The 26,456-nt window shown below is 41.4% G+C and overlaps 13 non-coding genes and 1 pseudogene across 13 annotated transcripts; all 14 read left to right on the top strand.

Moving 5' to 3' along the window:
* Nucleotides 1-543: 543 nt before the first annotated feature.
* Nucleotides 544-707, top strand: LOC134986232 (U1 spliceosomal RNA). The gene has a single exon (XR_010192231.1). It is a non-coding gene; the product is annotated as a U1 spliceosomal RNA (small nuclear RNA).
* Nucleotides 708-859: 152 nt separating this feature from the next.
* On the top strand, nt 860-1,022 carry LOC134986105 (U1 spliceosomal RNA). The gene has a single exon (XR_010192129.1). It is a non-coding gene; the product is annotated as a U1 spliceosomal RNA (small nuclear RNA).
* Nucleotides 1,023-1,693: 671 nt separating this feature from the next.
* On the top strand, nt 1,694-1,857 carry LOC134986058 (U1 spliceosomal RNA). The gene has a single exon (XR_010192088.1). It is a non-coding gene; the product is annotated as a U1 spliceosomal RNA (small nuclear RNA).
* A 152-nt stretch (nt 1,858-2,009) lies between these two features.
* LOC134986090 (U1 spliceosomal RNA) lies at nt 2,010-2,172 on the top strand. Its single transcript, XR_010192116.1, has one exon. It is a non-coding gene; the product is annotated as a U1 spliceosomal RNA (small nuclear RNA).
* A 671-nt stretch (nt 2,173-2,843) lies between these two features.
* LOC134986227 (U1 spliceosomal RNA) lies at nt 2,844-3,007 on the top strand. Its single transcript, XR_010192226.1, has one exon. It is a non-coding gene; the product is annotated as a U1 spliceosomal RNA (small nuclear RNA).
* A 152-nt stretch (nt 3,008-3,159) lies between these two features.
* Nucleotides 3,160-3,301, top strand: LOC134986199 (U1 spliceosomal RNA; annotated as a pseudogene).
* Nucleotides 3,302-3,997: 696 nt separating this feature from the next.
* LOC134986057 (U1 spliceosomal RNA) lies at nt 3,998-4,161 on the top strand. The gene has a single exon (XR_010192087.1). It is a non-coding gene; the product is annotated as a U1 spliceosomal RNA (small nuclear RNA).
* Nucleotides 4,162-4,313: 152 nt separating this feature from the next.
* Nucleotides 4,314-4,476, top strand: LOC134986125 (U1 spliceosomal RNA). The gene has a single exon (XR_010192147.1). It is a non-coding gene; the product is annotated as a U1 spliceosomal RNA (small nuclear RNA).
* Nucleotides 4,477-5,146: 670 nt separating this feature from the next.
* LOC134985998 (U1 spliceosomal RNA) lies at nt 5,147-5,310 on the top strand. Its single transcript, XR_010192033.1, has one exon. It is a non-coding gene; the product is annotated as a U1 spliceosomal RNA (small nuclear RNA).
* A 152-nt stretch (nt 5,311-5,462) lies between these two features.
* On the top strand, nt 5,463-5,625 carry LOC134986121 (U1 spliceosomal RNA). Its single transcript, XR_010192144.1, has one exon. It is a non-coding gene; the product is annotated as a U1 spliceosomal RNA (small nuclear RNA).
* A 671-nt stretch (nt 5,626-6,296) lies between these two features.
* LOC134986220 (U1 spliceosomal RNA) lies at nt 6,297-6,460 on the top strand. Its single transcript, XR_010192220.1, has one exon. It is a non-coding gene; the product is annotated as a U1 spliceosomal RNA (small nuclear RNA).
* Nucleotides 6,461-15,001: 8,541 nt separating this feature from the next.
* Nucleotides 15,002-15,075, top strand: TRNAS-ACU (transfer RNA serine (anticodon ACU)). Its single transcript has one exon. It is a non-coding gene; the product is annotated as a tRNA-Ser (tRNA).
* Nucleotides 15,076-16,171: 1,096 nt separating this feature from the next.
* Nucleotides 16,172-16,245, top strand: TRNAS-ACU (transfer RNA serine (anticodon ACU)). Its single transcript has one exon. It is a non-coding gene; the product is annotated as a tRNA-Ser (tRNA).
* Nucleotides 16,246-17,341: 1,096 nt separating this feature from the next.
* Nucleotides 17,342-17,415, top strand: TRNAS-ACU (transfer RNA serine (anticodon ACU)). Its single transcript has one exon. It is a non-coding gene; the product is annotated as a tRNA-Ser (tRNA).
* The last annotated feature ends 9,041 nt before the right edge of the window (nt 17,416-26,456 follow it).

Raw genomic sequence — 26,456 nt, 5'->3', positions numbered from 1 at the left:
ACACACAATGCGAACTACAGGTAGTGCTGCAGGGCCCACACCCTTTTACTTGCCTTACAGCGCAGCTCTGGAGCTGTTACAGTGCCCAGCTGCTGCAAGAAATCAGCTTGAATGCTTCAGGGGCTGGGGCATAGCCAACATGAGCCCCACACCGAAGGAGGGTGGAGGTGTTTAATGCGAACTAGGGGTCATCCAAGCGCCGCAAAAGGCCGCCATGCCCTGCATACCCCTTTTCTCTTTTCATATGCAGACGAGTGTTTAAGCCAACTTTGACCCACTGCTTGGATGACATCACCATATGCAAATCCATCTGCTGCAGGCCTTCCCCCAGGAATGCTTGCACTAGTTGTTGCATTTGGTTTGTTGTTTGGGGGTGCTTCAGTATTAGGCGGCCTTCTGCCCTCCCATGTTCATCTTAAAATATGTGTTCTCCCTGCAGTTGTTGTCCCCAGATGAGAGTTCCCTTGTGCTGCCTCAGTTGAATCTCCTTTACTTGACAGAGATGTGCCTGAGCAGCGGCCCTCCCCAGCCCTGTCCCAAATCATACTTATTTTGCATAGGAGATACCATGGTCATGAAGATTGTTCTCCCAGGGCGAGGTTCATTCATTGCATTCTGGGTATGCTGACCCCTATGATTTCCCCAAATGTGGGAAACTCGACTGCATTATTTGTGGTAGTGGGGGACTGTGTTTGTGCTTTCCTCTGGTCAGCTCTGGTAAAAGTCAGATTTATTTGTCTCAGATCTTCCTCTAGCCTTGTTCCTCTTTCGAGAGTTCCCTTGTGCTGTCTCAGTTGGATCTCCTTCACTTAACAGGGGGGTGCCCGAGCAGCGACCCTCCCCAGCTCTAGCCCAACTCCTACTTACCTGCCAGGTGAGATACTATGATCATGAAGGTGCTTCTCCCAGGGCAAGGCTCACCCATTGCACTCTGGGTGTGCTGCTCCTGTGATTTCCCCAAATGTGGGAAACTTGACTGCATAATTTGTGTTTCCCCTGGTCGGCTCTCGTATAATTCAGATCTCTTTGTCTCAGGTCTCTCTCCAGCCTAGTTTGCTGTCTGTTTCCACTTCTCTTTTCTTGAGCCGCTCCCTTCTATGCCCTTGCGCACTATCCTGACTTCTCCCGTCTGCTTACTTTGTGCCTTCCAACGCACAATGCAAACTACAGGTAGTGCTGCAGGGCCCACGCCCTTTTACTTGCCTTACAGAGCAGCTCTGGAGCTGTTACAGTGCCCAGCTGCTGCAAGAAATCAGCTTGAATGCTTCAGGGGCTGGGGCATAGCCAACATGAGCCCCACACCGAAGGAGGGTGGAGGTGTTTAATGCGAACTAGGGGTCATCCAAGCGCCGCAAAAGGCCGCCATGCCCTGCATGCCCCTTTTCTCTTTTCATATGCAGATGAGGGTTCCAGCCAATTTTGGCCCACTGCTTGGATGACATCACCGTATGCAAATCCGTCTTCTGCAGACCTTCCCCCAGGAATGCTTGTACTAGTTGTTGCATTTGGTTTGTTGTTTGGGGGTGCTTCAGTATTAGGCAGCCTTCTGCCCTCCCATGTTCATCTGAAAATATGTGTTCTCCCTGCAGTTGTTGTCCCCAGATGAGAGTTCCCTTGTGCTGCCTCAGTTGAATCTTCTTTACTTGACAGAGATGTGCCTGAGCAGCGGCCCTCCCCAGCCCTATCCCAAAACATACTTATTTTGTATAGGAGATACCATGGTCATGAAGATTGTTCTCCCAGGGTGAGGTTCATTCATTGCATTCTGGGAATGCTGACCCCTGTGATTTCCCCAAATGTGGGAAACTCGACTGCATTTTATGTGGTAGTGGGGGACTGTGTTTGTGCTTTCCTCTGGTCAGCTCTGGTAAAAGTCAGATTTCTTTGTCTCAGATCTTCCTCTAGCCTTGTTCTTCTTTCGAGAGTTCCCTTGTGCTGCCTCAGTTGGATCTCCTTCACTTGACAGGGGGGTGCCCGAGCAGCGACCCTCCCCAGCTCTAGCCCCACTCCTACTTACCTGCCAGGTGAGATAATATGATCAGGAAGGTGCTTCTCCCAGGGAAAGGCTCACCCATTGCACTCTGGGTGTGCTGCTCCTGTGATTTCCCCAAATGTGGGACACTTGACTGCATAATTTGTGTTTCCTCTGGTCGGCTCTCGTATAATTCAGATCTCTTTGTCTCAGGTCTCTCTCCAGCCTATTTTGCTGTCTGTTTCCACTTCTCTTTTCTTGAGCCGTTCCCTTCTATGCCCTTGCGCATTATTCTGACTTCTCCCGTCAGCTTAATTTGTGCCTTCCAACACACAATGCGAACTACAGGTAGTGCTGCAGGGCCCACACCCTTTTACTTGCCTTACAGAGCAGCTCTGGAGCTGTTACAGTGCCCAGCTGCTGCAAGAAATCAGCTTGAATGCTTCAGGGGCTGGGGCATAGCCAACATGAGCCCCACACCGAAGGAGGGTGGAGGTGTTTAATGCGAACTAGGGGTCATCCAAGCGCCGCAAAAGGCCGCCATGCCCTGCATACCCCTTTTCTCTTTTCATATGCAGACGAGTGTTTAAGCCAACTTTGACCCACTGCTTGGATGACATCACCATATGCAAATCCATCTGCTGCAGGCCTTCCCCCAGGAATGCTTGCACTAGTTGTTGCATTTGGTTTGTTGTTTGGGGGTGCTTCAGTATTAGGCGGCCTTCTGCCCTCCCATGTTCATCTTAAAATATGTGTTCTCCCTGCAGTTGTTGTCCCCAGATGAGAGTTCCCTTGTGCTGCCTCAGTTGAATCTCCTTTACTTGACAGAGATGTGCCTGAGCAGCGGCCCTCCCCAGCCCTGTCCCAAATCATACTTATTTTGCATAGGAGATACCATGGTCATGAAGATTGTTCTCCCAGGGTGAGGTTCATTCATTGCATTCTGGGTATGCTGACCCCTATGATTTCCCCAAATGTGGGAAACTCGACTGCATTATTTGTGGTAGTGGGGGACTGTGTTTGTGCTTTCCTCTGGTCAGCTCTGGTAAAAGTCAGATTTCTTTGTCTCAGATCTTCCTCTAGCCTTGTTCTTCTTTCGAGAGTTCCCTTGTGCTGTCTCAGTTGGATCTCCTTCACTTAACAGGGGAGTGCCCGAGCAGCGACCCTCCCCAGCTCTAGCCCAACTCCTACTTACCTGCCAGGTGAGATACTATGATCATGAAGTTGCTTCTCCCAGGGCAAGGCTCACCCATTGCACTCTGGGTGTGCTGCCCATGCGGTTTCCCCTAATGTTGGACACTTGACTGCATAATTTGTGTTTCCCCTGGTCGGCTCTCATATAATTCAGATCTCTTTGTCTCAGGTCTCTCTCCAGCCTAGTTTGCTGTCTGTTTCCACTTCTTTTTTTCTTGAGCCCCTCCCTTCAATACCCTTGTGCACTAACCTGACTTCTCCTCCAGTATGCTTAGTTTGTGCCTTACAATGCACAATGCAAACTACAGGTAGTGCTGCAGGGCCCACACCCTTTTACTTGCCTTAAAGAGCAGCTCTGGAGCTATTACAGTGCCCAGCTGCTGCAAGAAATCAGCTTGAATGCTTCAGGGGCATGGGCATAGCCAACATGAGCCCTACACCGAAGGAGGGTGGGGGTGTTTAATGCGAACTAGGGGTCATCCAAGCGCCGCAAAAGGCCGCCATGCCCTGCATACCCCTTTTGTCTTTTCATATGCAGATAAGGGTTCCAGCCAATTTTGGCCCACTGCTTGGATGACATCACCGTATGCAAATCCATCTTCTGCAGACCTTCCCCCAGGAATGCTTGTACTAGTTGTTGCATTTGGTTTGTTGTTTGGGGGTGCTTTAGTATTAGGCAGCCTTCTGCCCTCCCATGTTCATCTGAAAATATGTGTTCTCCCTGCAGTTGTTGTCCCCAGATGAGAGTTCCCTTGTGCTGCCTCAGTTGAATCTTCTTTACTTGACAGAGATGTGCCTGAGCAGCGGCCCTCCCCAGCCCTATCCCAAAACATACTTATTTTGTATAGGAGATACCATGGTCATGAAGATTGTTCTCCCAGGGTGAGGTTCATTCATTGCATTCTGGGAATGCTGACCCCTGTGATTTCCCCAAATGTGGGAAACTCGACTGCATTTTATGTGGTAGTGGGGGACTGTGTTTGTGCTTTCCTCTGGTCAGCTCTGGTAAAAGTCAGATTTCTTTGTCTCAGATCTTCCTCTAGCCTTGTTCTTCTTTCGAGAGTTCCCTTGTGCTGCCTCAGTTGGATCTCCTTCACTTGACAGGGGGGTGCCCGAGCAGCGACCCTCCCCAGCTCTAGCCCATCTCCTACTTACCTGCCAGGTGAGATACTATGATCAGGAAGGTGCTTCTCCCAGGGCAAGGCTCACCCATTGCACTCTGGGTGTGCTGCTCCTCTGATTTCCCCAAATGTGGGACACTTGACTGCATAATTTGTGTTTCCTCTGGTCGGCTCTCGTATAATTCAGATCTCTTTGTCTCAGGTCTCTCTCCAGCCTAGTTTGCTGTCTGTTTCCACTTCTCTTTTATTGAGCCGCTCCCTTCTATGCCCTTGCGCACTATCCTGACTTCTCCCGTCTGCTTACTTTGTGCCTTCCAACGCACAATGCGAACTACAGGTAGTGCTGCAGGTCCCACACCCTTTTATTTGCCTTACAGAGCAGCTCTGGAGCTGTTACAGTGCCCAGCTGCTGCAAGAAATCAGCTTGAATGCTTCAGGGGCTGGGGCATAGCCAACATGAGCCCCACACCGAAGTAGGGTGGAGGTGTTTAATGCGAACTAGGGGTCATCCAAGCGCCGCAAAATGCCGCCATGCCCTGCATACCCCTTTTCTCTTTTCATATGCAGACGAGGTTCCAGCCAACTTTGGCCCACTGCTTGGATGACATCACCGTATGCAAATCCGTCTTCTGCAGACCTTCCCCCAGGAATGCTTGTACTAGTTGTTGCATTTGGTTTGTTGTTTGGGGGTTCTTCAGTATTAGGCAGCCTTCTGCCCTCCCATGTTCATCTGAATATATGTGTTCTCCCTGCAGTTTTTGTCCCCAGATGAGAGTTCCCTTGTGCTGCCTCGGTTGAATCTCCTTTACTTGACAGAGATGTGCCTGAGCAGCGGCCCTCCCCAGCCCTATCCCAAATCATACTTATTTTGCATAGGAGATACCATGGTCATGAAGATTGTTCTCCCAGGGTGAGGTCCATTCATTGCATTCTGGGTATGCTGACCCCGGTGATTTCCCCAAATGTGGGAAACTCGACTGCATTATTTGTGGTAGTGGGGGACTGTGTTTGTGCTTTCCTCTGGTCAGCTCTGGTAAAAGTCAGATTTCTTTGTCTCAGATCTTCCTCTAGCCTTGTTCTTCTTTCGAGAGTTCCCTTGTGCTGCCTCAGTTGGATCTCCTTCACTTGACAGGGGGGTGCCCGAGCAGCGACCCTCCCCAGCTCTAGCCCAACTCCTACTTACCTGCCAGGTGATATACTATGATCAGGAAGGTGCTTCTCCCAGGGCAAGGCTCACCCATTGCACTCTGGGTGTGCTGATCCTGCGATTTCCCCAAATGTGGGAAACTTGACTGTATAATTTGTGTTTCCCCTGGTCGGCTCTCGTATAATTCAGATCTCTTTGTCTCAGGTCTCTCTCCAGCCTAGTTTGCTGTCTGTTTCCACTTCTCTTTTCTTGAGCCGCTACCTTCTATGCCCTTGCGCACTATCCTGACTTCTCCCGTCTGCTTACTTTGTGCCTTCCAACGCACAATGCGAACTACAGGTAGTGCTGCAGGGCCCACACCCTTTTACTTGCCTTACAGACCAGCTCTGGAGCTGTTACAGTGCCCAACTGCTGCAAGAAATCAGCTTGAATGCTTCAGGGGCTGGGGCATAGCCAACATGAGCCCCACACCGAAGGAGGGTGGAGGTGTTTAATGCGAACTAGGGGTCATCCAAGCGCCGCAAAAGGCCGCCATGCCCTGCACGCCCCTTTTCTCTTTTCATATGCAGACGAGGGTTGAAGCCAACTTTGACCCACTGCTTGGATGACATCACCATATGCAAATCCATCTGCTGCAGGCCTTCCCCCAGGAATGCTTGCACTAGTTGTTGCATTTGGTTTGTTGTTTGGGGGTGCTTCAGTATTAGGCAGCCTTCTGCCCTCCCATGTTCATCTGAAAATATGTGTTCTCTCTGCAGTTGTTGTCCCCAGATGAGAGTTCCCTTGTGCTGCCTCAGTTGAATCTCCTTTACTTGACAGAGATGTGCCTGAGCAGCGGCCCTCCCCAGCCCTATCCCAAATCATACTTATTTTGCATAGGAGATACCATGGTCATGAAGATTGTTCTCCCAGGGTGAGGTTCATTCATTGCATTCTGGGTATGCTGACCCCTGTGATTTCCCCAAATGTGGGAAACTCGACTGCATTATTTGTGGTAGTGGGGGACTGTGTTTGTGCTTTCCTCTGGTCAGCTCTGGTAAAAGTCAGATTTCTTTGTATCAGATCTTCCTCTAGCCTTGTTCTTCTTTCGAGAGTTCCCTTGTGCTGCCTCAGTTGGATCTCCTTCACTTAACAGGGGGGTGCCCGAGCAGCGACCCTCCCCAGCTCTAGCCCAACTCCTACTTATCTGCCAGGTGAGATACTATTAAGTTGATTTTTGAAAGAAAACAATACTGTCAATATACTATTAAAGCAAATTAAAATGGTAAAAGTTATTGTACTTTAAGTAAAAATAAAAGAGCTAAAATATCAATCCCAATTTTGGATTACTTTAATTAACAAAAAAAATGCATATAGCAGAGGATAGTTTCAATCTGCCTACCTCTGGGTTATGGGCCCAGCATGCTTCCATTGCAGTACTCTGCTGCACATGTAAGTGCAAGAGATCCTGAAGCACTCACTCATCATGGGAAAGTACCAATGTGTTTCTTCGTTGGTTGATCTAAGAAACATCTTACAAAAACTCTCCAGATTATTGACTTTCTAAAGTTTTTCTAGGAAACGTTCTAGATGAATGCTTATTAGCCTTTGTCAGTATGCACTTTTGCAAAGTGTCTCTGTTGCGCAATCAGTTAGTGTGTTTGGCTACTAACCAAAAGGTTGATGGTTCAATCCCACCCAGGGATGTAATTGACCTTGTGATCAGGTTTTGGTGATCTTTAAGTAGACAAGTCAAAATTTCAAACCCCCTCTTATGATGTAGGTTACCTGGCCTTCTCTGATGTAACCAGAGTTAGATTTGATTAAGTGATTTTATAAAAAACAGCTAGGAAGCACAATTTAGCAGTGGGTTGCAGAGAAAAAAAATATGCTGGCAGAAAAATCCAATTGAGTAATTAAACAGCTCTTCATTTTCTGGCTTTATTTTTATGCTAACAAATTTGTTCTCTGAAAAGTGTCCACAAAGCCAAGTCTCTGATGAACACCTTTGTAGGGATGGTTTTTCACCTATTACTAAATTAAACTTGCTTCATTGGAAAGGCAGCAAGATGCATCCTCATTTCAATGTCTACTGAAATAATACGGGTTGACAACCAGGAAACATTAACGCCAATGCATCCTTGCTGCTTTCTCATGTGGAAGTCTGTTTAATGTGAAAACAAGGTGATATCTAAGTAGCACACAGGTAAGGAATTAAGAAAATCTTTATTTAAGGGTGAAGATGTTTCTCACAAAATTGTTGCCCCAATGCATCATTGAAATTCAAGCTGGAAAGATGATTTTAATATATCACTTGTACATTTTGTATTGCTCTTCTGGTGACAATGTAGTTTGTTTTTGTCAATTACCATTTTAATAATAGGGTAAAGAAAATTAAGTGGATTTTTGAAAGAAAACAATACTGTCAATATACTTTTAAAACAAATTAAGATGGTAAAAGTTATTGATCTTTAAGTAAAAATAAAAGAGCTAAAATATCAATCCCAGTTTTGGATTACTTTAATTAAAAAAAAATGCATATAGCAGAGGATAGTTTCAATCTGCCTACCTCTGGGTTATGGGCCCAGCATGCTTCCATTGCAGTACTCTGCTGCACATGTAAGTGCAAGAGATCCTGAAGCACTCACTCATCATGGGAAAGTACCAATGTGTTTCTTCGTTGGTTGATCTAAGAAACATCTTACAAAAACTCTCCAGATTATTGACTTTCTAAAGTTTTTCTAGGAAACGTTCTAGATGAATGCTTATTAGCCTTTGTCAGTATGCACTTTTGCAAAGTGTCTCTGTTGCGCAATCAGTTAGTGTGTTTGGCTACTAACCAAAAGGTTGATGGTTCAATCCCACCCAGGGATGTAATTGACCTTGTGATCAGGTTTTGGTGATCTTTAAGTAGACAAGTCAAAATTTCAAACCCCCTCTTATGATGTAGGTTACCTGGCCTTCTCTGATGTAACCAGAGTTAGATTTGATTAAGTGATTTTATAAAAAACAGCTAGGAAGCACAATTTAGCAGTGGGTTGCAGAGAAAAAAAATATGCTGGCAGAAAAATCCAATTGAGTAATTAAACAGCTCTTCATTTTCTGGCTTTATTTTTATGCTAACAAATTTGTTCTCTGAAAAGTGTCCACAAAGCCAAGTCTCTGATGAACACCTTTGTAGGGATGGTTTTTCACCTATTACTAAATTAAACTTGCTTCATTGGAAAGGCAGCAAGATGCATCCTCATTTCAATGTCTACTGAAATAATACGGGTTGACAACCAGGAAACATTAACGCCAATGCATCCTTGCTGCTTTCTCATGTGGAAGTCTGTTTAATGTGAAAACAAGGTGATATCTAAGTAGCACACAGGTAAGGAATTAAGAAAATCTTTATTTAAGGGTGAAGATGTTTCTCACAAAATTGTTGCCCCAATGCATCATTGAAATTCAAGCTGGAAAGATGATTTTAATATATCACTTGTACATTTTGTATTGCTCTTCTGGTGACAATGTAGTTTGTTTTTGTCAATTACCATTTTAATAATAGGGTAAAGAAAATTAAGTGGATTTTTGAAAGAAAACAATACTGTCAATATACTTTTAAAACAAATTAAGATGGTAAAAGTTATTGATCTTTAAGTAAAAATAAAAGAGCTAAAATATCAATCCCAGTTTTGGATTACTTTAATTAAAAAAAAATGCATATAGCAGAGGATAGTTTCAATCTGCCTACCTCTGGGTTATGGGCCCAGCATGCTTCCATTGCAGTACTCTGCTGCACATGTAAGTGCAAGAGATCCTGAAGCACTCAATCATCATGGGAAAGTACCAATGTGTTTCTTCGTTGGTTGATCTAAGAAACATCTTACAAAAACTCTCCAGATTATTGACTTTTTAAAGTTTTTCTAGGAAACATTCTAGATGAATGCTTATTAGCCTTTGTCAGTATGCACTTTTGCAAAGTGTCTCTGTAGTGCAATCAGTTAGTGTGTTTGGCTACTAACCAAACGGTTGGTGGTTCAATCCCACCCAGGGATGTAATTGACCTTGTGATCAGGTTTTGGTGATCTTTAAGTAGACAAGTCAAAATTTCAAACCCCCTCTTATGATGTAGGGTACCTGGCCTTCTCTGATGTAACCAGAGTTAGATTTGATTAAGTGATTTTATAAAAAACAGCTAGGAAGCACAATTTAGCAGTGAGTTGCAGAGAAAAAAAATATGCTGGCAGAAAAATCCAATTGAGTGATTAAACAGCTCTTCATTTTCTGGCTTTATTTTTATGCTAACAAATTTGTTCTCTGAAAAGTGTCCACAAAGCCAAGTCTCTGATGAACACCTTTGTAAGGATGGTTTTTCACCTATTACTAAATTAAACTTGCTTCATTGGAAAGGCAGCAAGATGCATCCTCATTTCAATGTCTACTGAAATAATACAGGTTGACACCAGGAAACATTAACGCCAATGCATCCTTGCTGCTTTCTCATGTGGAAGTCTGTTTAATGTGAAAACAAGGTGATATCTAATTATAAGGATATTCAAGAGAGCATAAGCCACGCTACTGAGGAAGGACTTTGGTCTGAAACGCGTCTAGCGTGGCTTCTTGGACTGATACCCTGCATGGTTATAGATCGTAGGTTTGCTACAGCATTTACATTCCGGAAGTGAGTGTTGTAATCCTCCAAACATCAGGAACTCACCTATGCTGATTTACCATTGGGGAACCCGTTATGCTGTGACGTCATAATTTGCGTTTCAATCGCCAGGAAAGAGGTCACATCCATTACCAGTCTATTTTACAATAAGTCCAGATACGGTAATGGATGTGACCTCTTTCCTGGCGATTGAAACGCAAATTATGACGTCACTTCCGGTTCCGGTGTTTGGAAAAAGACTGTGGAACGCATATGAACCATTTCCGGTTGAATGGAACGCAAACCGCGATGTCACTTCCGGTTCCGGTTTTGCGCACGGACGGCGCAAATCAGCGGGGATTGGAAGCATCTGTTCACTTCTTATATAAGGATATTCAAGAGAGCATAAGCCACGCTACTGAGGAAGGACTTTGGTCTGAAACGCGTCTAGCGTGGCTTCTTGGACTGATACCCTGCATGGTTATAGATCGTAGGTCTGCTACAGCATTTACATTCCGGAAGTGAGTGTTGTAATCCTCCAAACATCAGGAACTCACCTATGCTGATTTACCATTGGGGAACCCGTTATGCTGTGTTTTTACAAGTGTTTGTAAGTGCATATTTGTATTAAAATATTGTCTGCTGCTTTTACATACTTGCACTATCTATATTTCTTTTCTGTGGTATTATACACCTTATCATGGAGTTAATTTGAAGGATCCAACGTATACCTGGAATCGATGCAACTACTAGATGCTGAAATTGCCACTACAGGAATACTATCAGGCTCAAATCAAACCTCATGTTTGTAAGTGGATTCCTGTAATAAAATTTGTATTTTGTTTTAAATAATCTGCACTATCATATATTTTTTGTTCTTTTTAAATGGTAAACTGTGGAAATCTACGGATTAAGACTACTCTACATTTGTGCTGATTACTTCCCTAAACGTTAACTATTACTAATTGACCTATTATCCACACTGGTGATTAGTTTTTTGCATGAAGTGTTCCGAAATTATTTTGTGAATGTGGTACTCTCCTTAGCGCTGGAGTGTGTATATCTATCTTTTTCTTTTACTTGAAGTAGACAAGTCAAAATTTCAAACCCCCTCTTATGATGTAGGTTACCTGGCCTTCTCTGATGTAACCAGAGTTAGATTTGATTAAGTGATTTTATAAAAAACAGCTAGGAAGCACAATTTAGCAGTGGGTTGCAGAGAAAAAAAAATATGCTGGCAGAAAAATCCAATTGAGTAATTAAACAGCTCTTCATTTTCTGGCTTTATTTTTATGCTAACAAATTTGTTCTCTGAAAAGTGTCCACAAAGCCAAGTCTCTGATGAACACCTTTGTAGGGATGGTTTTTCACCTATTACTAAATTAAACTTGCTTCATTGGAAAGGCAGCAAGATGCATCCTCATTTCAATGTCTACTGAAATAATACGGGTTGACAACCAGGAAACATTAACGCCAATGCATCCTTGCTGCTTTCTCATGTGGAAGTCTGTTTAATGTGAAAACAAGGTGATATCTAAGTAGCACACAGGTAAGGAATTAAGAAAATCTTTATTTAAGGGTGAAGATGTTTCTCACAAAATTGTTGCCCCAATGCATCATTGAAATTCAAGCTGGAAAGATGATTTTAATATATCACTTGTACATTTTGTATTGCTCTTCTGGTGACAATGTAGTTTGTTTTTGTCAATTACCATTTTAATAATAGGGTAAAGAAAATTAAGTGGATTTTTGAAAGAAAACAATACTGTCAATATACTTTTAAAACAAATTAAGATGGTAAAAGTTATTGATCTTTAAGTAAAAATAAAAGAGCTAAAATATCAATCCCAGTTTTGGATTACTTTAATTAAAAAAAAATGCATATAGCAGAGGATAGTTTCAATCTGCCTACCTCTGGGTTATGGGCCCAGCATGCTTCCATTGCAGTACTCTGCTGCACATGTAAGTGCAAGAGATCCTGAAGCACTCACTCATCATGGGAAAGTACCAATGTGTTTCTTCGTTGGTTGATCTAAGAAACATCTTACAAAAACTCTCCAGATTATTGACTTTCTAAAGTTTTTCTAGGAAACGTTCTAGATGAATGCTTATTAGCCTTTGTCAGTATGCACTTTTGCAAAGTGTCTCTGTTGCGCAATCAGTTAGTGTGTTTGGCTACTAACCAAACGGTTGGTGGTTCAATCCCACCCAGGGATGTAATTGACCTTGTGATCAGGTTTTGGTGATCTTTAAGTAGACAAGTCAAAATTTCAAACCCCCTCTTATGATGTAGGGTACCTGGCCTTCTCTGATGTAACCAGAGTTAGATTTGATTAAGTGATTTTATAAAAAACAGCTAGGAAGCACAATTTAGCAGTGAGTTGCAGAGAAAAAAAATATGCTGGCAGAAAAATCCAATTGAGTGATTAAACAGCTCTTCATTTTCTGGCTTTATTTTTATGCTAACAAATTTGTTCTCTGAAAAGTGTCCACAAAGCCAAGTCTCTGATGAACACCTTTGTAAGGATGGTTTTTCACCTATTACTAAATTAAACTTGCTTCATTGGAAAGGCAGCAAGATGCATCCTCATTTCAATGTCTACTGAAATAATACAGGTTGACACCAGGAAACATTAACGCCAATGCATCCTTGCTGCTTTCTCATGTGGAAGTCTGTTTAATGTGAAAACAAGGTGATATCTAATTATAAGGATATTCAAGAGAGCATAAGCCACGCTACTGAGGAAGGACTTTGGTCTGAAACGCGTCTAGCGTGGCTTCTTGGACTGATACCCTGCATGGTTATAGATCGTAGGTTTGCTTCAGCATTTACATTCCGGAAGTGAGTGTTGTAATCCTCCAAACATCAGGAACTCACCTATGCTGATTTACCATTGGGGAACCCGTTATGCTGTGACGTCATAATTTGCGTTTCAATCGCCAGGAAAGAGGTCACATCCATTACCAGTCTATTTTACAATAAGTCCAGATACGGTAATGGATGTGACCTCTTTCCTGGCGATTGAAACGCAAATTATGACGTCACTTCCGGTTCCGGTGTTTGGAAAAAGACTGTGGAACGCATATGAACCATTTCCGGTTGAATGGAACGCAAACCGCGATGTCACTTCCGGTTCCGGTTTTGCGCACGGACGGCGCAAATCAGCGGGGATTGGAAGCATCTGTTCACTTCTTATATAAGGATATTCAAGAGAGCATAAGCCACGCTACTGAGGAAGGACTTTGGTCTGAAACGCGTCTAGCGTGGCTTCTTGGACTGATACCCTGCATGGTTATAGATCGTAGGTCTGCTACAGCATTTACATTCCGGAAGTGAGTGTTGTAATCCTCCAAACATCAGGAACTCACCTATGCTGATTTACCATTGGGGAACCCGTTATGCTGTGTTTTTACAAGTGTTTGTAAGTGCATATTTGTATTAAAATATTGTCTGCTGCTTTTACATACTTGCACTATCTATATTTCTTTTCTGTGGTATTATACACCTTATCATGGAGTTACTTTGAAGGATCCAACGTATACCTGGAATCGATGCAACTACTAGATGCTGAAATTGCCACTACAGGAATACTATCAGGCTCAAATCAAACCTCATGTTTGTAAGTGGATTCCTGTAATAAAATTTGTATTTTGTTTTAAATAATCTGCACTATCATATATTTTTTGTTCTTTTTAAATGGTAAACTGTGGAAATCTACGGATTAAGACTACTCTACATTTGTGCTGATTACTTCCCTAAACGTTAACTATTACTAATTGACCTATTATCCACACTGGTGATTAGTTTTTTGCATGAAGTGTTCCGAAATTATTTTGTGAATGTGGTACTCTCCTTAGCGCTGGAGTGTGTATATCTATCTTTTTCTTTTACTTGAAGTAGACAAGTCAAAATTTCAAACCCCCTCTTATGGTGTAGGGTACCTGGCCTTCTCTGATGTAATCAGAGTTAGATTTGATTCAGTGATTTTATAAAAACAGCTAGGAAGCACAATTTAGCAGTGGGTTGCAGAGAAAAAGAAATATGCTGGCAGAAAAATCCAATTGAGTGATTAAACAGCTCTTCATTTTCTGGCTTTATTTTTATGCTAACAAATTTGTTCTCTGAAAAGTGTCCACAAAGCCAAGTCTCTGATGAACACCTTTGTAAGGATGGTTTTTCACCTATTACTAAATTAAACTTGCTTCATTGGAAAGGCAGCAAGATGCATCCTCATTTCAATGTCTACTGAAATAATACAGGTTGACACCAGGAAACATTAACGCCAATGCATCCTTGCTGCTTTCTCATGTGGAAGTCTGTTTAATGTGAAAACAAGGTGATATCTAATTAGCACACAGGTAAGGAATTAAGAAAATCTTTATTTAAGGGTGAAGATGTTTCTCACAAAATCGTTGCCCCAATGCATCATTGAAATTCAAGCTGGAAAGATGATTTTAATATATCACTTGTACATTTTGTATTGCTCTTCTGGTGACAACTTAGTTTGTTTTTGTCAATTACCATTTTAATAATAGGGTAAAGAAAATTAAGTGGATTTTTGAAAGAAAACAATACTGTCAATATACTATTAAAACAAATTAAGATGGTAAAAGTTATTGTACTTTAAGTAAACATAAAATAGCTAACATATCAATCCCAGTTTTGGATTACTTTAACAAAAAAAATGCATATAGCAGAGGATAGTTTCAATCTGCCTACCTCTGGGTAATGGGCCCAGCATGCTTCCATTGCAGTACTCTGCTGCACATGTAAGTGCAAGAGATCCTGAAGCACTCACTCATCATGGGAAAGTACCAATGTGTTTCTTCGTTGGTTGATTTAAGAAAATTCTTACAAAAACTCTCCAGATTATTGACTTTTTAAAGTTTTTCTAGGAAACGTTCTAGATGAATGCTTATTAGCCTTTGTCAGTATGTACTTTTTGCAAAATGTCTCTGTGGCGCAATTGGTTAGTGTGTCTGGCTACTAACCAAGAGGTTGGTGGTTCAATCCCACCCAGGGACATAATTGACCTTGTGATCAGATTTTGGTGATATTTAAGTAGACAAGTCAAAATTTCAAACCCCCTCTTATGGTGTAGGGTACCTGGCCTTCTCTGATGTAATCAGAGTTAGATTTGATTCAGTGATTTTATAAAAAACAGCTAGGAAGCACAATTTAGCAATGGGTTGCAGAGAAAAAAAAATATGCTGGCAGAAAAATCCAATTGAGTGATTAAACAGCTCTTCATTTTCTGCCTTTATTTTTATGCTAACAAATTTGTTCTCTAAAAAGTGTCCACAAAGCCAAGTCTCTGATTAACACCTTTGTAGGGATGGTTTTTCACCTATAACTAAATTAAACTTGCTTCATTGGAAAGGCCGCAAGATGCATCCTCATTTCAATGTCTACTGAAATAATACGGGTTGACACCAGGAAACATTAACGCCACTGCATCCTTGCTGCTTTCTCATGTAGAAGTCTGTATAATGTGAAAACAAGGTGATACCTAATTAGCACACAGGTAAGGAATTAAGAAAATCTTTATTTAAGGGTGAAGATGTTTCTCACAAAATCGTTGCCCCAATGCATCATTGAAATTCAAGCTGGAAAGATGATTTTAATATATCACTTGTACATTTTGTATTGCTCTTCTGGTGACAATGTAGTTTGTTTTTGTCAATTACCCTTTTAATAATAGGGTAAAGAAAATTAAGTGGATTTTTTAAAGAAAACTATACTGTCAATATACTATTAAAACAAATTAAAATGGTAAAAGTTATTGTACTTTAAGTAAAAATAAAAGAGCAAAAATATCAATCCCAGTTTTGATTACTTAAATTAACAAAAAAAAATGCATATAGCAAAGGATAGTTTCAATCTGCCTACCTCTGGGTTATGGGCCCAGCATGCTTCCATTGCAGTACTCTGCTGCACATGTAAGTGCAAGAGATCCTGAAGCACTCACTCATCATGGGAAAGTACCAATGTGTTTCTTCGTTGGTTGATTTAAGAAAATTCTTACAAAAACTCTCCAGATTATTGACTTTTTAAAGTTTTTCTAGGAAACGTTCTAGATGAATGCTTATTAGCCTTTGTCAGTATGTACTTTTTGCAAAATGTCTCTGTGGCGCAATTGGTTAGTGTGTCTGGCTACTAACCAAGAGGTTGGTGGTTCAATCCCACCCAGGGACATAATTGACCTTGTGATCAGATTTTGGTGATATTTAAGTAGACAAGTCAAAATTTCAAACCCCCTCTTATGGTGTAGGGTACCTGGCCTTCTCTGATGTAATCAGAGTTAGATTTGATTCAGTGATTTTATAAAAAACAGCTAGGAAGCACAATTTAGCAATGGGTTGCAGAGAAAAAAAATATGCTGGCAGAAAAATCCAATTGAGTGATTAAACAGCTCTTCATTTTCTGCCTTTATTTTTATGCTAACAAATTTGTTCTCTAAAAAGTGTCCACAAAGCCAAGTCTCTGATTAACACCTTTGTAGGGATGGTTTTTCACCTATAACTAAATTAAACTTGCTTCATTGGAAAGGCCGCAAGATGCATCCTCATTTCAATGTCTACTGAAATAATACGGGTTGACACCAGGAAACATTAACGCCACTGCATCCTTGCTGCTTTCTCATGTAGAAGTCTGTATAATGTGAAAACAAGGTGATACCTAATTAGCACACAGGTAAGGAATTAAGAAAATCTTTATTTAAGGGTGAAGATGTTTCTCACAAAATCGTTGCCCCAATGCATCATTGAAATTCAAGCTGGAAAGATGATTTTAATATATCACTTGTACCTTGTGTATTGCTCTTCTGGTGACAATGTAGTTTGTTTTTGTCAATTACCCTTTTAATAATAGGGTAAAGAAAATTAAGTGGATTTTTTAAAGAAAACTATACTGTCAATATACTATTAAAACAAATTAAAATGGTAAAAGTTATTGTACTTTAAGTAAAAATAAAAGAGCAAAAATATCAATCCCAGTTTTGATTACTTAAATTAACAAAAAAAAAATGCATATAGCAAAGGATAGTTTCAATCTGCCTACCTCTGGGTTATGGGCCCAGCATGCTTCCATTGCAGTACTCTGCTGCACATGTAAGTGCAAGAGATCCTGAAGCACTCACTCATCATGGGAAAGTACCAATGTGTTTCTTCGTTGGTTGATGGAAGAAACATCTTACAAAAACTCTCCAGATTATTGACTTTTTAAAGTTTTTCTAGGAAACGTTCTAGATGTATGCTTATTAGCCTTTGTCAGTATGTACTTTTTACAAAGTGTCTCTGTGGCGCAATCGGTTAGTGTGTCTGGCTACTAACCAAAAGGTTGGTGGTTCAATCCCACCCAGGGACGTAATTGACCTTGTTATCAGATTTTGGTTATCTTTAAGTAGACAAGTCAAAATTTCAAATCCCCTGTTATGGTGTAGGGTACCTGGCCTTCTCTGATGTAATCAGAGTTAGATTTGATTCAGTGATTTTATAAAAACAGATAGGAAGCACAATTTAGCAGTGGGTTGCAGAGAAAAAAAAATATGCTGGCAAAAAAAATCAAATTGAGTGATTAAACAGCTCTTCATTTTCTGGCTTTATTTTTATGCTAACAAATTTGTTCTCTGAAAAGTGTCCACAAAGCCAAGTCTCTGATTAACACCTTTGTAGGGATGGTTTTTCACCTATTACTAAATTTAAATTGCTTCATTGGAAAGGCAGCAAGATGCATCCTCATTTCAATGTCTACTGAAATAATACAGGTTGACACCAGGAAACATTAACGCCACTGCATCCTTGCTGCTTTCTCATGTAGAAGTCTGTTTAATGTGAAAACAAGGTGATATCTAATTAGCACACAGGTAAGGAATTAAGAAAATCTTTATTTAAGGGTGAAGATGTTTCTCACAAAATCGTTGCCCCAATGCATCATTGAAATTCAAGCTGGAAAGATGATTTTAATATATCACTTGTACATTTTGTATTGCTCTTCTGGTGACAATGTAGTTTGTTTTTGTCAATTACCCTTTTAATAATAGGGTAAAGAAAATTAAGTGGATTTTTTAAAGAAAACTATACTGTCAATATACTATTCAAACAAATTAAAATGGTAAAAGTTATTGTACTTCAAGTAACAATAAAAGAGCAAAAATATCAATCCCAGTTTTGATTACTTAAATTAACAAAAAAAAATGCATATAGCAAAGGATAGTTTCAATCTGCCTACCATTTGGTTATGGGCCCAGCATGCTTCCATTGCAGTACTCTGCTGCACATGAAAGTGCAAGAGATCCTGAAGCACTCACTCATCATGGGAAAGTACCAATGTGTTTCTTTGTTGGTTGATGGAAGAAACATCTTACAAAAACTCTCCAGATTATTGACTTTTTAAAGTTTTTCTAGGAAACGTTTTAGATGAATGCTTATTAGCCTTTGTCAGTATGTACTTTTGCAAAGTGTCTCTGTGGCGCAATCAGTTAGTGTGTACGGCTATAAACCAAAAGGTTGGTGGTTCAATCCCACCCAGGGACGTAATTGACTTTGTTATCAGATTTTGGTGATCTTTAAGTAGACAAGTCAAAATGTCAAACCCCCTCTTATGGTGTAGGGTACCTGGCCTTCTCTGATGTAATCAGAGTTAGATTTGATTCAGTGATTTTATAAAAACAGCTAGGAAGCACAATTTAGCAGTGGGTTGCAGAGAAAAAGAAATATGCTGGCAAAAAAATCCAATTGAGTGATTAAACAGCTCTTAATTTTCTGGCTTTATTTTTATGCTAACAAATTTGTTCTCTGAAAAGTGTACACAAAGCCAAGTCTCTGATTAACACCTTTGTAGGGATGGTTTTTCACCTATTACTAAATTAAATTTGCTTCATTGGAAAGGCAGCAAGATGCTTCCTCATTTCAATGTCTACTGAAATAATATGGGTTGACACCAGGAAACATTAACGCCACTGCATCCTTGCTGCTTTCTCATGTGGAAGTCTGTTTAATGTGAAAACAAGGTGATATCTAATTAGCACACAGGTAAGGAATTAAGAAAATCTTTATTTAAGGGTGAAGATGTTGCTAACAAAATCGTTGCCCCAATGCATCATTGAAATTCAAGCTGGAAAGATGATTTTAATATATCACTTGTACATTTTGTACTGCTCTTCTGGTGACAATGTAGTTTGTTTTTGTCAATTACCATTTTAATAATAGGGTAAAGAAAATTAAGTGGATTTTTGAAAGAAAACAATACTGTCAATATACTATTAAAACAAATTAAAATGGTAAAAGTTATTGTACTTTAAGTAAAAATAAAAGAACCAAAATATCAATCCCAGTTTTGGATTACTTTAATTAACAAAAAAAAAAAATGCATATAGCAGAGGATAGTTTCAATCTGCCTACCTCTGGGTTATGGGCCCATCATGCTTCCATTGCAGTACTCTGCTGCACATGTAAGTGCAAGAGAACCTGAAGCACTCACTCATCATGGAAAAGTACCAATGTGTTTCTTCGTTGGTTGATGGAAGAAACATCTTACAAAAACTCTCCAGATTATTGACTTTTTAAAGTTTTTCTAGGAAACGTTCTAGATAAATGCTTATTAGCCTTTGTCAGTATGTACTTTTTGCAAAGTGTCTCTGTGGCGCAATCGGTTAGTGTGTTCGGCTATTAACCAAAAGGTTGGTGGTTCAATCCCACCCAGGGACGTAATTGATCTTGTGATCAGATTTTGGTGATCTTTAAGTAGACAAGTCAAAATTTCAAACCCCCTGTTATGGTGTAGGGTACCTGGCCTTCTCTGATGTAATCAGAGTTAGATTTGATTCAGTGATTTTATAAAAACAGCTAGGAAGCACAATTTAGCAGTGGGTTGCAGAGAAAAAGAAATATGCTGGCAAAAAAATCCAATTGAGTGATTAAACAGCTCTTAATTTTCTGGCTTTATTTTTATGCTAACAAATTTGTTCTCTGAAAAGTGTACACAAAGCCAAGTCTCTGATTAACACCTTTGTAGGGATGGTTTTTCACCTATTACTAAATTAAATTTGCTTCATTGGAAAGGCAGCAAGATGCTTCCTCATTTCAATGTCTACTGAAATAATATGGGTTGACACCAGGAAACATTAACGCCACTGCATCCTTGCTGCTTTCTCATGTGGAAGTCTGTTTAATGTGAAAACAAGGTGATATCTAATTAGCACACAGGTAAGGAATTAAGAAAATCTTTATTTAAGGGTGAAGATGTTGCTAACAAAATCGTTGCCCCAATGCATCATTGAAATTCAAGCTGGAAAGATGATTTTAATATATCACTTGTACATTTTGTACTGCTCTTCTGGTGACAATGTAGTTTGTTTTTGTCAATTACCATTTTAATAATAGGGTAAAGAAAATTAAGTGGATTTTTGAAAGAAAACAATACTGTCAATATACTATTAAAACAAATTAAAATGGTAAAAGTTATTGTACTTTAAGTAAAAATAAAAGAACCAAAATATCAATCCCAGTTTTGGATTACTTTAATTAACAAAAAAAAAAATGCATATAGCAGAGGATAGTTTCAATCTGCCTACCTCTGGGTTATGGGCCCATCATGCTTCCATTGCAGTACTCTGCTGCACATGTAAGTGCAAGAGAACCTGAAGCACTCACTCATCATGGAAAAGTACCAATGTGTTTCTTCGTTGGTTGATGGAAGAAACATCTTACAAAAACTCTCCAGATTATTGACTTTTTAAAGTTTTTCTAGGAAACGTTCTAGATAAATGCTTATTAGCCTTTGTCAGTATGTACTTTTTGCAAAGTGTCTCTGTGGCGCAATCGGTTAGTGTGTTCGGCTATTAACCAAAAGGTTGGTGGTTCAATCCCACCCAGGGACGTAATTGATCTTGTGATCAGATTTTGGTGATCTTTAAGTAGACAAGTCAAAATTTCAAACCCCCTGTTATGGTGTAGGGTACCTGGCCTTCTCTGATGTAATCAGAGTTAGATTTGATTCAGTGATTTTATAAAAACAGCTAGGAAGCACAATTTAGCAGTGGGTTGCAGAGAAAAAGAAATATGCTGGCAAAAAAATCCAATTGAGTGATTAAACAGCTCTTCATTTTCTGGCTTTACTTTTATGCTAACAAAGTTGTTCTCTGAAAAGTGTCCACAAAGCCAAGTCTCTGATTAACACCTTTGTAGGGATGGTTTTTCACCTATTACTAAATTAAACTTGCTTCATTGGAAAGGCAGCAAGAAACACTAGACTAATTGGAGGTGCGCCCTAAAGCAAATTACAATGTTAGGATTAGGGGGTTCGGAAAGACCTCTAGTGTATACTGTCACGATCCGGGTATCTGGACGCCATAACTTACCTTTCAGATGCCTCCTAAGGCTGGCTCAGCACTCCAGGACCGGATCCCATCTGTTATTCTGATGTCCCCATTCCTGCCACTCTGAGACGCTGTCACAGCGGCGCCATGTTACATCTTGAATGGCATCTCCCGCGGCCTCCGCCGCCGTCCCTGAGTTTCTGCATGCAGGATGTCAGAGTGGCGCTTATGTCAGCCGCGGCCTCCGCTGTTGCCCGCGTGGTTCAAATGTGCACTCATCAGTCTGGCGTCTCCTGTTTACTGTGGCCGGCGCCGCCATTGCTGTTAAAGTTCCCACATGGATTATCAAACCAATCTTCCCTCCAAGTGTCTGCATGGGCGCAGCCATGTTGGATTCTGTCACCTGTTCATTTCCACCAATCCGCTGTTTCCATTGTAATCTGCATAATTGCCTAGCCAATCCCTTCCTTGCTGCAGGTATAAGTATTCTGTGCCTGAGCAAGGAAGGCGTCAGTGATTTGGTTGTCAAACCTAGTTCCAGTTTGTCTCTCTCCCGTGGTTGTTTTCCAGGTTCCAGTTACCATCTCCAAACCTCCACTAAAGAGACCCGCTCTAGTCTACCACCTGCGGTGCAGCCTGACTCTCCAGTCCTCTGGGACTCATCTGTTTCCAGTTACAGATTTACCTGCTTCCAGCCTAGCTTCCAGCAGAGATCAGCTCTTCTTAAAGTGCCGGTATCATTTCCGCAGATTACCACTCACCACCGGCACTATTATTTCACCGCTCTCAAACTCCATATATCAATCATATTTCATCGCTCTCAAGCTTCATTTATTATTTGGCTGGTTCCATCCAGCAATCCACTCCGTGCTTACATCAGTCTGGTTTCAGCCAGTACCCACAGCAGCCATTTTATCCACAGCAGCCCAGCTTTTCCTGGAACACCAGCTAGTATGATCCTGGGCTATCTCCATTGCTACAGTCGGGCCTGGTAAGGACTTTCCAACTAGAAGATAATAAGAACTGTCTCATACTACCAGAGCCCTGTGGTCCTTGCCCTCCTGTAGTACCCAGGAACTGTATTATTTCTCTGCTGATTTTATGTTTCTCTTTTATTACTGCTGTGATGCATGGAGTTTGTCAAAATAAACATCATTGACTTTTATCCTGGTTGTCGTGGGCACGCCTTCGGGCAATTCTTCTACATTTAACTTACATGTCCAGGGGTCTGATACAACCTCCCAGGTTCCACTACACCTCAGCCCCTACAACTGAGGCTGCCTCCAGTCAGCTCAGGCCCTCAGTTGTGACATATACACTGTATATACATTTTAAGATAGGAAGGTACAAATTACATATTCACATTGCATCTATGGGCTGGATTCAAATGTCCCTTTCCTCCCTCAATCGTGCCCGTCAGCAGCTATTCTATTCTATATAAGGAGCCACGCGTCGCCGCCATTTTCCCTTGTGCATTGGAGATGATAGGGAGAGGACGTGCAGCGTTTTCTCAGTTTCTGTGTTCAGTGTGCTGCAAATATCTGTGCTCAGTGTTCTTGCAAATATCTGTGCTCAGTGTGCTGAAAATATCTACGTTCTCTGCCTGAAAAATGCTCCATATCTGTGCTGCATTGTATTATATAGTATGAGGACAGGGTAGAATTTTGCTGACCACCAGTATATAATATATAGCAGTACGGTACAGTAGGCCACTGCTCTACCTACCTCTGTGTCGTCAAGTATACTATCCATCCATACCCATACCTCCCAACATGACCCTCTCCAGGAGGGACACAATGCTCTGCTTCTGGACTTTTCTCTTATGTATGATTGCCCTCACCTGTGGTGTAACACCTTTCTTATCCATTAGCCTGTTCAACACAGTTACAGGCAATCATAAATTAAGAGAAAAGTCCAGAAGCAGAGCATTGTGTCCCTCCTGGAGAGGGTCATGTTGGGAGGTATGCATACCTGTGGTGTATTTTAGTAGTTGTGCGCAGTATATATAGTAGGAGGACAGGGCAGAATTTTGCTGACCACCAGTATATAATATATAGCAATACGGTACAGTAGGCCGCTGCTCTACCTACCTCTGTGTCGTCAAGTATACTATCCATCCATACCTGTGGTGTATTTTAGTAGTTGTGCGCACTATATATAGTAGGAGGACAGTGCAAAATTTTGCTGACCACCAGACTTCTACTTAAGTCCAATGGTGTAGGATGTGCAAAGCTGTTTGGCTGTGCATTTATTGATCTAAGCATGCATTTTTATCAAAGCGTGATAAAATTGACACATAACGCAGCGTTCAATCAGCGTTAATTTATCTTCAGCTGATATCGATTGTGAATTGACGTTTCTTCTCTTCTTCTCACCTACAGGTAATTACAATTGACTACAACCACCAATCTATTCTGCTGCACTATATCTATATATGCAAAGCTAATTCTGCTGGGTAATTACAATTGACTACAACCACCAATCTATTCTGCTGCACTATATCTATATATGATATCTATATATGCAAAGCTAATTCTGCTGGGTAATGCAAATTGAAACATTATTGCATAGTATGTGATTTTGAAGTACTTTTTTAAAGTTTTGAATGATATAGACCCAGTTTAATCTTTGTGGAATGCCTGGTTGCTGTTTTTAAGGTAATTTATTGCCTGGCATTTGAGGGGGTGGGGTGTGGTTACAGATTTCAATTATTGGTTTCACTTGTAATAGTCTTCTACTAAAGTCCAATGGTGTAGGCTGTGCAAAGCCATTTGGCTGTGCATTTATTGATCTAAGCGTGCATTTTTATAAAAGCGTGATAAAATTGACACATAACAGCAGTGTTCAATTAGCGTTCAATTGAAGTGAAAAAGAAGGAAAACAGAAGCACACCAATCTAACAAAACAAAGAAAACTGAAGAACTAATAACAAATGTGAGTCACTTACTCCTCAGATCACTCACCTCCTGATTGTTGCATCTGATTACATAGCACAGAACTACCTTACTTGGACATTTCATAAACCATCCATTTCACCTACAAATGCCTGTATCTGTATTATTGTAATTTTGTTTTTTAAGCACAGCTGCACCAATGCAATTTTACCTGCAAACACTTAAAACATCTAACATAATTACCATTGCTTCTTAAACCTCTCACAATCCTTTCATTTCTTACACTCCAAATACATTTCTGCACCCACTTTATCTACGCTTTTGACTCATTTCATACTAAATCTACACCCCTTGAGCCTACACTGCTTTTCTCACCTGCATTTCTACAATTCTTCTGCTCGGATTCCCTTACAGTCTCCTCTCCTACTTCCACTTTCCCTCAACCTATTTACCTACTTAACACTATGTCAATGCTTTCTTATACTCCCCACATCACTCAGTGTCTACCTAATAATGTATCTTTATCCTTCCCCCCTAGTCTCCTCCACCTCCTCCTCTGTCTCACCTCCATCCCTCTGTTTCCTTCCCCCACCTTTCCTGTTACCCCACTTTCAGTCACCTCTGCCCCATGGTCCTGCTACCCCACAACTCAGCCCTGCTCCCTCTCTCCCTTCCCTGTCACCTCCCCACACCCCCATCCACATCACACTGACCTCCCTCCCTGCCCACCTCCTGCAGTTTCCCCTCCTATCTCAGCACCCGTACCATCACTACTCTCTCATCCCTGCCCTCAAAGTTAATCCCACCTCATCGCTACAGCAACCCTGAAAATCTAATTCACATCTCTCCCACAAACTCATACCCCCTATCCTGTGCCCTCTGGAATGCCAGATCCGTTTGTAACAAACTGGTCCCCACTCATGACCTTTTCATTTCCAACTCCCTACACCTACTAGCCATTACTGAAACTTGGATTACGCCCTCTGACACTACTTCTGCTGCTGCTCTCTCTGCTGGGGGCCTTACATTCACACACACCCCCCGACCTGGGGGTCGCCATGGGGGTGGTGTTGGGGTCCTTTTACCTTCTAGTTACTCCTACCAACTCATACCACCAGAACCATCCCTTATATTATCTACATTTGAGGTCCACTCCATATGTCTCTTCCAACCAGTCCATCTTAGAGTAGCTGTCATTTACCGCCCCCCTGGCACTGCTTCCAAATTCATCGACAACTTTGCTTCCTGGCTTCCTCACTTCCTCTCTTCTGACATTCCCACCATTATCCTAGGCGGTTTCAACATCCCTATTGACATCCCCACACAATCCCCTGCCTCTAAACTCCTTAACCTCACCTCTTCACTTGGTCTCTCCAAGTGGACCTCCTCACCCTCCCATGTGAATGGGAGCTCACTGGATCTGGTCTTCACTCACCGCTGTGATATTTCTGATTTTTCCAACTCCCCATTTCCCCTCTCTGACCACCACCTGCTCTCCTTCAACCTATCTCTCTCGACTTCCCCATCTCAACCTCCTAAGGCTACCATCACTAAGCGTAACATTGAAGCTATTGACACCACATTCCTTTCCTCCCTGTTTGACTCACTTCTCTCTCCTATTCTCTCTCTCTCTCATGCCCTGAACAAGCCACATCCACATACAATGCTTCCCTTACTTCTGCTCTTGACTCTGTTGCTCCACCAACCACTGTTCACCCTCGCAAATTAACACCTCAACCCTGGCACACCAAATGCACCAGATATCTGCAAAAATGCTCACGTACTGCTGAGCGACACTGGAAGAAATCACGCTCTAAGGCATACTTCCTCCATTTCAAACTTATGCTCTCATCCTTCAGTGCTGCCCTTTCTCTTGCTAAACAGTCATACTTCAAGAACCTCATCTCCTCCCAGTCTTCCAACCCCCGGCGCCTCTTTGCCACTCTCAACTCACTCCTCTGCCCACCTCCACCTCGTCTCCCTTCCTCACTCTCTGCTCTTGACTTTGCCACTTACTTCACATCCAAAATTGACTCCATACGTCAGGACATCACATCACACCAGACTATCAGTAACCAGCCTTCTCCCATCCCTTACCAACCCTCCCCATCCCTCGCACCAACTCTGTCATCTTTCTCCCATGCATCTGGAGAGGAAGTCATGGCCCTCATTCGTTCCTGTCCCCTCACCACCTC

This window comes from Pseudophryne corroboree, assembly GCF_028390025.1.
Source record: "Pseudophryne corroboree isolate aPseCor3 chromosome 7 unlocalized genomic scaffold, aPseCor3.hap2 SUPER_7_unloc_2, whole genome shotgun sequence".
Taxonomy (NCBI): domain Eukaryota; kingdom Metazoa; phylum Chordata; class Amphibia; order Anura; family Myobatrachidae; genus Pseudophryne; species Pseudophryne corroboree.
The sequence above is the reverse complement of the archived record's forward strand: the minus strand, read 5'-3'. Positions and strand labels throughout refer to the sequence as shown.